The sequence below is a fragment of the Sesamum indicum genome, linkage group LG5 (genome assembly GCF_026168435.1).
Source record: "Sesamum indicum cultivar Baizhima isolate 11 linkage group LG5, ASM2616843v1, whole genome shotgun sequence".
Taxonomy (NCBI): domain Eukaryota; kingdom Viridiplantae; phylum Streptophyta; class Magnoliopsida; order Lamiales; family Pedaliaceae; genus Sesamum; species Sesamum indicum.
The window spans coordinates 9,932,776-9,943,994 of NC_142661.1; positions in this window are offsets into that span (position 1 = coordinate 9,932,776).

Here is an 11,219-nt window from a genome sequence, read left to right on the forward strand (position 1 = left end):
CTTGCTTTAATAAAATCGTACAAAACAGCTAAATTTTAACGTTCACAGAATTCGACGAAACTTGACACAAATGTTGGTCCAGAGCTGCGAATTTGTGTGGTAAATTGGCTAAGCGTAATAATAACTACAAGTTAGTATAAAAAGGAAATAAACTTGCTTTAATAAAATCGTGCAAAAGTTTTGAACGTTGTCAGAATTCGACGAAACATGACCCAACCGTTAGTCTAGACCCAAGAATTTGTGGGGTAAATTTGCTAAGCGTAATATTACCTACAAGTTAGTATAAAAGGGACACAAACTTGCTATAATAAAACCGTGCAAAACAGCTATATTTTGAACGTTCACAGAATTCGAGGAAACTTGACCCAACCGTAGGTCTAGACCGAAGCATTTGTGTGGTAAATTTTCTAAGAGTAATAATACCTACAAGTTAGTATAAAAGGAAAACAAACTTGCTTTAATAAAACCGTGCAAAACAGCTAAATTTTGAACGTTCTCAGAATTCCACGAAACATAACCCAACCGTAGGTCTAGAACCAAGAATTTGTGTGGTTAATAATACCTACAAGTTAGTGTAAAAGGAAAACAAATTTGCTTCTAATAAAATTGTGCAAAACAGCTAACTTTTGAACGTTCTACGAATTCGACGAAACTTGTCCCAAACATTGGTCCATATCCAAGCATTTGTGTTGTATATTTGCTATGCTTAATAATAACTACAAGTTAGTATAAAAGGAAAATGAATTTGCTTTATAAAACCGTGAAAAAAAACTAAATTTTGAGCGTTCTCAAAATTCGACGAAACTTGACACAAACGTTGGTCTACGCCCAAGAATTTGTGTGGTAATTTTGGAAGCATAATAACAACTACAAGTTAGTACAAAAGCGAAACAAACATGCTTTAATAAACTCGTGCAAAACAGCTAAATTTTAACGTTCACAGAATTCGACGAAACTTGACAGAAACGTTGGTCCAGAGCTGCGAATTTGTGTGGTAAATTGGCTAAGCGTAATAATAACTACAAGTTAGTATAAAAGGGAAATAAACTTGCTTTAATAAAATCGTGCAAAAGAGCTTACTTTTGAACATTGTCAGAATTCGACGAAACATGACCAACCGTTGGTCTAGACCCAAGAATTTGTGGGGTAAATTTGCTAAGCGTAATATTACCTACAAGTTAGTATAAAAGGAAAACAAACTTGCTTTAATAAAACCGTGCAAAACAGCTATATTTTGAACGTTCACAGAATTCGAGGAAACTTGACCCAACCGTAGGTCTAGACCGAAGCATTTGTGTGGTAAATTTTCTAAGAGTAATAATACCTACAAGTTAGTATAAAAGGAAAACAAACTTGCTTTAATAAAACCGTGCAAAGCAGCTAAATTTTGAACGTTCTCAGAATTCCACGAAACATAACCCAACCGTAGGTCTAGAACCAAGAATTTGTGTGGTTAATAATACCTACAAGTTAGTGTAAAAGGAAAACAAATTTGCTTTAATAAAATTGTGCAAAACAGCTAACTTTTGAACGTTCTACGAATTCGACGAAACTTGTCCCAAACATTGGTCTATATCCAAGCATTTGTGTTGTGTATTTGCTAAGCTTAATAATAACTACAAGTTAGTATAAAAGGAAAATGAATTTGCTTTATAAAACCGTGCAAAAAAACTAAATTTTGAGCGTTCTCAAAATTCGACGAAACTTGACACAAACGTTGTTCTACGCCCAAGTATTTGTGTGGTAATTATGGAAACCATAATAACAACTACAAGTTAGTACAAAAGGGAAACAAATTTTCATTAATAAAATCGTGCAAAACAGCTAAATTTTAACGTTCACAGAATTCGACGAAACTTGACACAAACGTTGGTCTAGAGCTGCGAATTTGTATGGTAAATTGGCTAAGCGTAATAATAACTACAAGTTAGTATAAAAGGGAAATAAACTTGTTTTAATAAAATCGTGTAAAAGTTTTGAACGTTGTCAGAATTCGACGAAACATGACCCAACCGTTGGTCTAGACCCAAGAATTTGTGGGGTAAATTTGCTAAGCGTAATATTACCTACAAGTTAGTATAAAAGGAAAACAAACTTGCTTTAATAAATCCGTGCAAAACAGCTATATTTTGAACGTCCACAGAATTCGAGGAAATTTGACCCAACCGTAGGTCTAGACCGAAGCATTTGTGTGGTAAATTTTCTAAGAGTAATAATACCTACAAGTTAGTATAAAAGGGAAACAAAAATAAAGCCGTACAAAACAGCTAAATTTTGGCGTTCTCAGAATTCCACGAAACATAACCCAACCGTAGGTCTAGAACCAAGAATTTGTCTGGTTAATAATACCTACAAGTTAGTGTAAAAGGAAAACAAATTTGCTTTAATAAAATTATGCAAAACAGCTAACATTTGAACGTTCTACGAATTCGACGAAACTTGTTCCAAACATTGGTCTATATCCAACCATTTGTGTTGTATATTTGCTAAGCTTAATAATAACCACAAGTTAGTACAAAAGGGAAACAAACTTGCTTTAATAAAATCGTACAAAACAGCTAAATTTTAACGTTCACAGAATTCGACGAAACTTGACACAAATGTTGGTCCAGAGCTGCGAATTTGTGTGGTAAATTGGCTAAGCGTAATAATAACTACAAGTTAGTATAAAAAGGAAATAAACTTGCTTTAATAAAATCGTGCAAAAGTTTTGAACGTTGTCAGAATTCGACGAAACATGACCCAACCGTTAGTCTAGACCCAAGAATTTGTGGGGTAAATTTGCTAAGCGTAATATTACCTACAAGTTAGTATAAAAGGGACACAAACTTGCTATAATAAAACCGTGCAAAACAGCTATATTTTGAACGTTCACAGAATTCGAGGAAACTTGACCCAACCGTAGGTCTAGACCGAAGCATTTGTGTGGTAAATTTTCTAAGAGTAATAATACCTACAAGTTAGTATAAAAGGAAAACAAACTTGCTTTAATAAAACCGTGCAAAACAGCTAAATTTTGAACGTTCTCAGAATTCCACGAAACATAACCCAACCGTAGGTCTAGAACCAAGAATTTGTGTGGTTAATAATACCTACAAGTTAGTGTAAAAGGAAAACAAATTTGCTTCTAATAAAATTGTGCAAAACAGCTAACTTTTGAACGTTCTACGAATTCGACGAAACTTGTCCCAAACATTGGTCCATATCCAAGCATTTGTGTTGTATATTTGCTATGCTTAATAATAACTACAAGTTAGTATAAAAGGAAAATGAATTTGCTTTATAAAACCGTGAAAAAAAACTAAATTTTGAGCGTTCTCAAAATTCGACGAAACTTGACACAAACGTTGGTCTACGCCCAAGAATTTGTGTGGTAATTTTGGAAGCATAATAACAACTACAAGTTAGTACAAAAGCGAAACAAACATGCTTTAATAAACTCGTGCAAAACAGCTAAATTTTAACGTTCACAGAATTCGACGAAACTTGACAGAAACGTTGGTCCAGAGCTGCGAATTTGTGTGGTAAATTGGCTAAGCGTAATAATAACTACAAGTTAGTATAAAAGGGAAATAAACTTGCTTTAATAAAATCGTGCAAAAGAGCTTACTTTTGAACATTGTCAGAATTCGACGAAACATGACCAACCGTTGGTCTAGACCCAAGAATTTGTGGGGTAAATTTGCTAAGCGTAATATTACCTACAAGTTAGTATAAAAGGAAAACAAACTTGCTTTAATAAAACCGTGCAAAACAGCTATATTTTGAACGTTCACAGAATTCGAGGAAACTTGACCCAACCGTAGGTCTAGACCGAAGCATTTGTGTGGTAAATTTTCTAAGAGTAATAATACCTACAAGTTAGTATAAAAGGAAAACAAACTTGCTTTAATAAAACCGTGCAAAGCAGCTAAATTTTGAACGTTCTCAGAATTCCACGAAACATAACCCAACCGTAGGTCTAGAACCAAGAATTTGTGTGGTTAATAATACCTACAAGTTAGTGTAAAAGGAAAACAAATTTGCTTTAATAAAATTGTGCAAAACAGCTAACTTTTGAACGTTCTACGAATTCGACGAAACTTGTCCCAAACATTGGTCTATATCCAAGCATTTGTGTTGTGTATTTGCTAAGCTTAATAATAACTACAAGTTAGTATAAAAGGAAAATGAATTTGCTTTATAAAACCGTGCAAAAAAACTAAATTTTGAGCGTTCTCAAAATTCGACGAAACTTGACACAAACGTTGTTCTACGCCCAAGTATTTGTGTGGTAATTATGGAAACCATAATAACAACTACAAGTTAGTACAAAAGGGAAATAAATTTTCATTAATAAAATCGTGCAAAACAGCTAAATTTTAACGTTCACAGAATTCGACGAAACTTGACACAAACGTTGGTCTAGAGCTGCGAATTTGTATGGTAAATTGGCTAAGCGTAATAATAACTACAAGTTAGTATAAAAGGGAAATAAACTTGTTTTAATAAAATCGTGTAAAAGTTTTGAACGTTGTCAGAATTCGACGAAACATGACCCAACCGTTGGTCTAGACCCAAGAATTTGTGGGGTAAATTTGCTAAGCGTAATATTACCTACAAGTTAGTATAAAAGGAAAACAAACTTGCTTTAATAAATCCGTGCAAAACAGCTATATTTTGAACGTCCACAGAATTCGAGGAAATTTGACCCAACCGTAGGTCTAGACCGAAGCATTTGTGTGGTAAATTTTCTAAGAGTAATAATACCTACAAGTTAGTATAAAAGGGAAACAAAAATAAAGCCGTACAAAACAGCTAAATTTTGGGCTTTCTCAGAATTCCACGAAACATAACCCAACCGTAGGTCTAGAACCAAGAATTTGTCTGGTTAATAATACCTACAAGTTAGTGTAAAAGGAAAACAAATTTGCTTTAATAAAATTATGCAAAACAGCTAACATTTGAACGTTCTACGAATTCGACGAAACTTGTTCCAAACATTGGTCTATATCCAACCATTTGTGTTGTATATTTGCTAAGCTTAATAATAACCACAAGTTAGTACAAAAGGGAAACAAACTTGCTTTAATAAAATCGTACAAAACAGCTAAATTTTAACGTTCACAGAATTCGACGAAACTTGACACAAATGTTGGTCCAGAGCTGCGAATTTGTGTGGTAAATTGGCTAAGCGTAATAATAACTACAAGTTAGTATAAAAAGGAAATAAACTTGCTTTAATAAAATCGTGCAAAAGTTTTGAACGTTGTCAGAATTCGACGAAACATGACCCAACCGTTAGTCTAGACCCAAGAATTTGTGGGGTAAATTTGCTAAGCGTAATATTACCTACAAGTTAGTATAAAAGGGACACAAACTTGCTATAATAAAACCGTGCAAAACAGCTATATTTTGAACGTTCACAGAATTCGAGGAAACTTGACCCAACCGTAGGTCTAGACCGAAGCATTTGTGTGGTAAATTTTCTAAGAGTAATAATACCTACAAGTTAGTATAAAAGGAAAACAAACTTGCTTTAATAAAACCGTGCAAAACAGCTAAATTTTGAACGTTCTCAGAATTCCACGAAACATAACCCAACCGTAGGTCTAGAACCAAGAATTTGTGTGGTTAATAATACCTACAAGTTAGTGTAAAAGGAAAACAAATTTGCTTCTAATAAAATTGTGCAAAACAGCTAACTTTTGAACGTTCTACGAATTCGACGAAACTTGTCCCAAACATTGGTCCATATCCAAGCATTTGTGTTGTATATTTGCTATGCTTAATAATAACTACAAGTTAGTATAAAAGGAAAATGAATTTGCTTTATAAAACCGTGAAAAAAAACTAAATTTTGAGCGTTCTCAAAATTCGACGAAACTTGACACAAACGTTGGTCTACGCCCAAGAATTTGTGTGGTAATTTTGGAAAGCATAATAACAACTACAAGTTAGTACAAAAGCGAAACAAACATGCTTTAATAAACTCGTGCAAAACAGCTAAATTTTAACGTTCACAGAATTCGACGAAACTTGACAGAAACGTTGGTCCAGAGCTGCGAATTTGTGTGGTAAATTGGCTAAGCGTAATAATAACTACAAGTTAGTATAAAAGGGAAATAAACTTGCTTTAATAAAATCGTGCAAAAGAGCTTACTTTTGAACATTGTCAGAATTCGACGAAACATGACCAACCGTTGGTCTAGACCCAAGAATTTGTGGGGTAAATTTGCTAAGCGTAATATTACCTACAAGTTAGTATAAAAGGAAAACAAACTTGCTTTAATAAAACCGTGCAAAACAGCTATATTTTGAACGTTCACAGAATTCGAGGAAACTTGACCCAACCGTAGGTCTAGACCGAAGCATTTGTGTGGTAAATTTTCTAAGAGTAATAATACCTACAAGTTAGTATAAAAGGAAAACAAACTTGCTTTAATAAAACCGTGCAAAGCAGCTAAATTTTGAACGTTCTCAGAATTCCACGAAACATAACCCAACCGTAGGTCTAGAACCAAGAATTTGTGTGGTTAATAATACCTACAAGTTAGTGTAAAAGGAAAACAAATTTGCTTTAATAAAATTGTGCAAAACAGCTAACTTTTGAACGTTCTACGAATTCGACGAAACTTGTCCCAAACATTGGTCTATATCCAAGCATTTGTGTTGTGTATTTGCTAAGCTTAATAATAACTACAAGTTAGTATAAAAGGAAAATGAATTTGCTTTATAAAACCGTGCAAAAAAACTAAATTTTGAGCGTTCTCAAAATTCGACGAAACTTGACACAAACGTTGTTCTACGCCCAAGTATTTGTGTGGTAATTATGGAAACCATAATAACAACTACAAGTTAGTACAAAAGGGAAACAAATTTTCATTAATAAAATCGTGCAAAACAGCTAAATTTTAACGTTCACAGAATTCGACGAAACTTGACACAAACGTTGGTCTAGAGCTGCGAATTTGTATGGTAAATTGGCTAAGCGTAATAATAACTACAAGTTAGTATAAAAGGGAAATAAACTTGTTTTAATAAAATCGTGTAAAAGTTTTGAACGTTGTCAGAATTCGACGAAACATGACCCAACCGTTGGTCTAGACCCAAGAATTTGTGGGGTAAATTTGCTAAGCGTAATATTACCTACAAGTTAGTATAAAAGGAAAACAAACTTGCTTTAATAAATCCGTGCAAAACAGCTATATTTTGAACGTCCACAGAATTCGAGGAAATTTGACCCAACCGTAGGTCTAGACCGAAGCATTTGTGTGGTAAATTTTCTAAGAGTAATAATACCTACAAGTTAGTATAAAAGGGAAACAAAAATAAAGCCGTACAAAACAGCTAAATTTTGGGCGTTCTCAGAATTCCACGAAACATAACCCAACCGTAGGTCTAGAACCAAGAATTTGTCTGGTTAATAATACCTACAAGTTAGTGTAAAAGGAAAACAAATTTGGTTTAATAAAATTATGCAAAACAGCTAACATTTGAACGTTCTACGAATTCGACGAAACTTGTTCCAAACATTGGTCTATATCCAACCATTTGTGTTGTATATTTGCTAAGCTTAATAATAACCACAAGTTAGTACAAAAGGGAAACAAACTTGCTTTAATAAAATCGTACAAAACAGCTAAATTTTAACGTTCACAGAATTCGACGAAACTTGACACAAATGTTGGTCCAGAGCTGCGAATTTGTGTGGTAAATTGGCTAAGCGTAATAATAACTACAAGTTAGTATAAAAAGGAAATAAACTTGCTTTAATAAAATCGTGCAAAAGTTTTGAACGTTGTCAGAATTCGACGAAACATGACCCAACCGTTAGTCTAGACCCAAGAATTTGTGGGGTAAATTTGCTAAGCGTAATATTACCTACAAGTTAGTATAAAAGGGACACAAACTTGCTATAATAAAACCGTGCAAAACAGCTATATTTTGAACGTTCACAGAATTCGAGGAAACTTGACCCAACCGTAGGTCTAGACCGAAGCATTTGTGTGGTAAATTTTCTAAGAGTAATAATACCTACAAGTTAGTATAAAAGGAAAACAAACTTGCTTTAATAAAACCGTGCAAAACAGCTAAATTTTGAACGTTCTCAGAATTCCACGAAACATAACCCAACCGTAGGTCTAGAACCAAGAATTTGTGTGGTTAATAATACCTACAAGTTAGTGTAAAAGGAAAACAAATTTGCTTCTAATAAAATTGTGCAAAACAGCTAACTTTTGAACGTTCTACGAATTCGACGAAACTTGTCCCAAACATTGGTCCATATCCAAGCATTTGTGTTGTATATTTGCTATGCTTAATAATAACTACAAGTTAGTATAAAAGGAAAATGAATTTGCTTTATAAAACCGTGAAAAAAAACTAAATTTTGAGCGTTCTCAAAATTCGACGAAACTTGACACAAACGTTGGTCTACGCCCAAGAATTTGTGTGGTAATTTTGGAAAGCATAATAACAACTACAAGTTAGTACAAAAGCGAAACAAACATGCTTTAATAAACTCGTGCAAAACAGCTAAATTTTAACGTTCACAGAATTCGACGAAACTTGACAGAAACGTTGGTCCAGAGCTGCGAATTTGTGTGGTAAATTGGCTAAGCGTAATAATAACTACAAGTTAGTATAAAAGGGAAATAAACTTGCTTTAATAAAATCGTGCAAAAGAGCTTACTTTTGAACATTGTCAGAATTCGACGAAACATGACCAACCGTTGGTCTAGACCCAAGAATTTGTGGGGTAAATTTGCTAAGCGTAATATTACCTACAAGTTAGTATAAAAGGAAAACAAACTTGCTTTAATAAAACCGTGCAAAACAGCTATATTTTGAACGTTCACAGAATTCGAGGAAACTTGACCCAACCGTAGGTCTAGACCGAAGCATTTGTGTGGTAAATTTTCTAAGAGTAATAATACCTACAAGTTAGTATAAAAGGAAAACAAACTTGCTTTAATAAAACCGTGCAAAGCAGCTAAATTTTGAACGTTCTCAGAATTCCACGAAACATAACCCAACCGTAGGTCTAGAACCAAGAATTTGTGTGGTTAATAATACCTACAAGTTAGTGTAAAAGGAAAACAAATTTGCTTTAATAAAATTGTGCAAAACAGCTAACTTTTGAACGTTCTACGAATTCGACGAAACTTGTCCCAAACATTGGTCTATATCCAAGCATTTGTGTTGTGTATTTGCTAAGCTTAATAATAACTACAAGTTAGTATAAAAGGAAAATGAATTTGCTTTATAAAACCGTGCAAAAAAACTAAATTTTGAGCGTTCTCAAAATTCGACGAAACTTGACACAAACGTTGTTCTACGCCCAAGTATTTGTGTGGTAATTATGGAAACCATAATAACAACTACAAGTTAGTACAAAAGGGAAACAAATTTTCATTAATAAAATCGTGCAAAACAGCTAAATTTTAACGTTCACAGAATTCGACGAAACTTGACACAAACGTTGGTCTAGAGCTGCGAATTTGTATGGTAAATTGGCTAAGCGTAATAATAACTACAAGTTAGTATAAAAGGGAAATAAAATTGTTTTAATAAAATCGTGTAAAAGTTTTGAACGTTGTCAGAATTCGACGAAACATGACCCAACCGTTGGTCTAGACCCAAGAATTTGTGGGGTAAATTTGCTAAGCGTAATATTACCTACAAGTTAGTATAAAAGGAAAACAAACTTGCTTTAATAAATCCGTGCAAAACAGCTATATTTTGAACGTCCACAGAATTCGAGGAAATTTGACCCAACCGTAGGTCTAGACCGAAGCATTTGTGTGGTAAATTTTCTAAGAGTAATAATACCTACAAGTTAGTATAAAAGGGAAACAAAAATAAAGCCGTACAAAACAGCTAAATTTTGGGCGTTCTCAGAATTCCACGAAACATAACCCAACCGTAGGTCTAGAACCAAGAATTTGTCTGGTTAATAATACCTACAAGTTAGTGTAAAAGGAAAACAAATTTGCTTTAATAAAATTATGCAAAACAGCTAACATTTGAACGTTCTACGAATTCGACGAAACTTGTTCCAAACATTGGTCTATATCCAACCATTTGTGTTGTATATTTGCTAAGCTTAATAATAACCACAAGTTAGTACAAAAGGGAAACAAACTTGCTTTAATAAAATCGTACAAAACAGCTAAATTTTAACGTTCACAGAATTCGACGAAACTTGACACAAATGTTGGTCCAGAGCTGCGAATTTGTGTGGTAAATTGGCTAAGCGTAATAATAACTACAAGTTAGTATAAAAAGGAAATAAACTTGCTTTAATAAAATCGTGCAAAAGTTTTGAACGTTGTCAGAATTCGACGAAACATGACCCAACCGTTAGTCTAGACCCAAGAATTTGTGGGGTAAATTTGCTAAGCGTAATATTACCTACAAGTTAGTATAAAAGGGACACAAACTTGCTATAATAAAACCGTGCAAAACAGCTAAATTTTGAACGTTCACAGAATTCGAGGAAACTTGACCCAACCGTAGGTCTAGACCGAAGCATTTGTGTGGTAAATTTTCTAAGAGTAATAATACCTACAAGTTAGTATAAAAGGAAAACAAACTTGCTTTAATAAAACCGTGCAAAACAGCTAAATTTTGAACGTTCTCAGAATTCCACGAAACATAACCCAACCGTAGGTCTAGAACCAAGAATTTGTGTGGTTAATAATACCTACAAGTTAGTGTAAAAGGAAAACAAATTTGCTTCTAATAAAATTGTGCAAAACAGCTAACTTTTGAACGTTCTACGAATTCGACGAAACTTGTCCCAAACATTGGTCCATATCCAAGCATTTGTGTTGTATATTTGCTATGCTTAATAATAACTACAAGTTAGTATAAAAGGAAAATGAATTTGCTTTATAAAACCGTGAAAAAAAACTAAATTTTGAGCGTTCTCAAAATTCGACGAAACTTGACACAAACGTTGTTCTACGCCCAAGTATTTGTGTGGTAATTTTGGAAACCATAATAACAACTACAAGTTAGTACAAAAGGGAAACAAATTTTCATTAATAAAATCATACAAAACAGCTAAATTTTAACGTTCACAGAATTCGACGAAACTTGACACAAACGTTGGTCTAGAGCTGCGAATTTGTATGGTAAATTGGCTAAGCGTAATAATAACTACAAGTTAGTATAAAAGGGAAATAAACTTGCTTTAATAAAATCGTGTAAAAGTTTTGAACGTTGTCAGAATT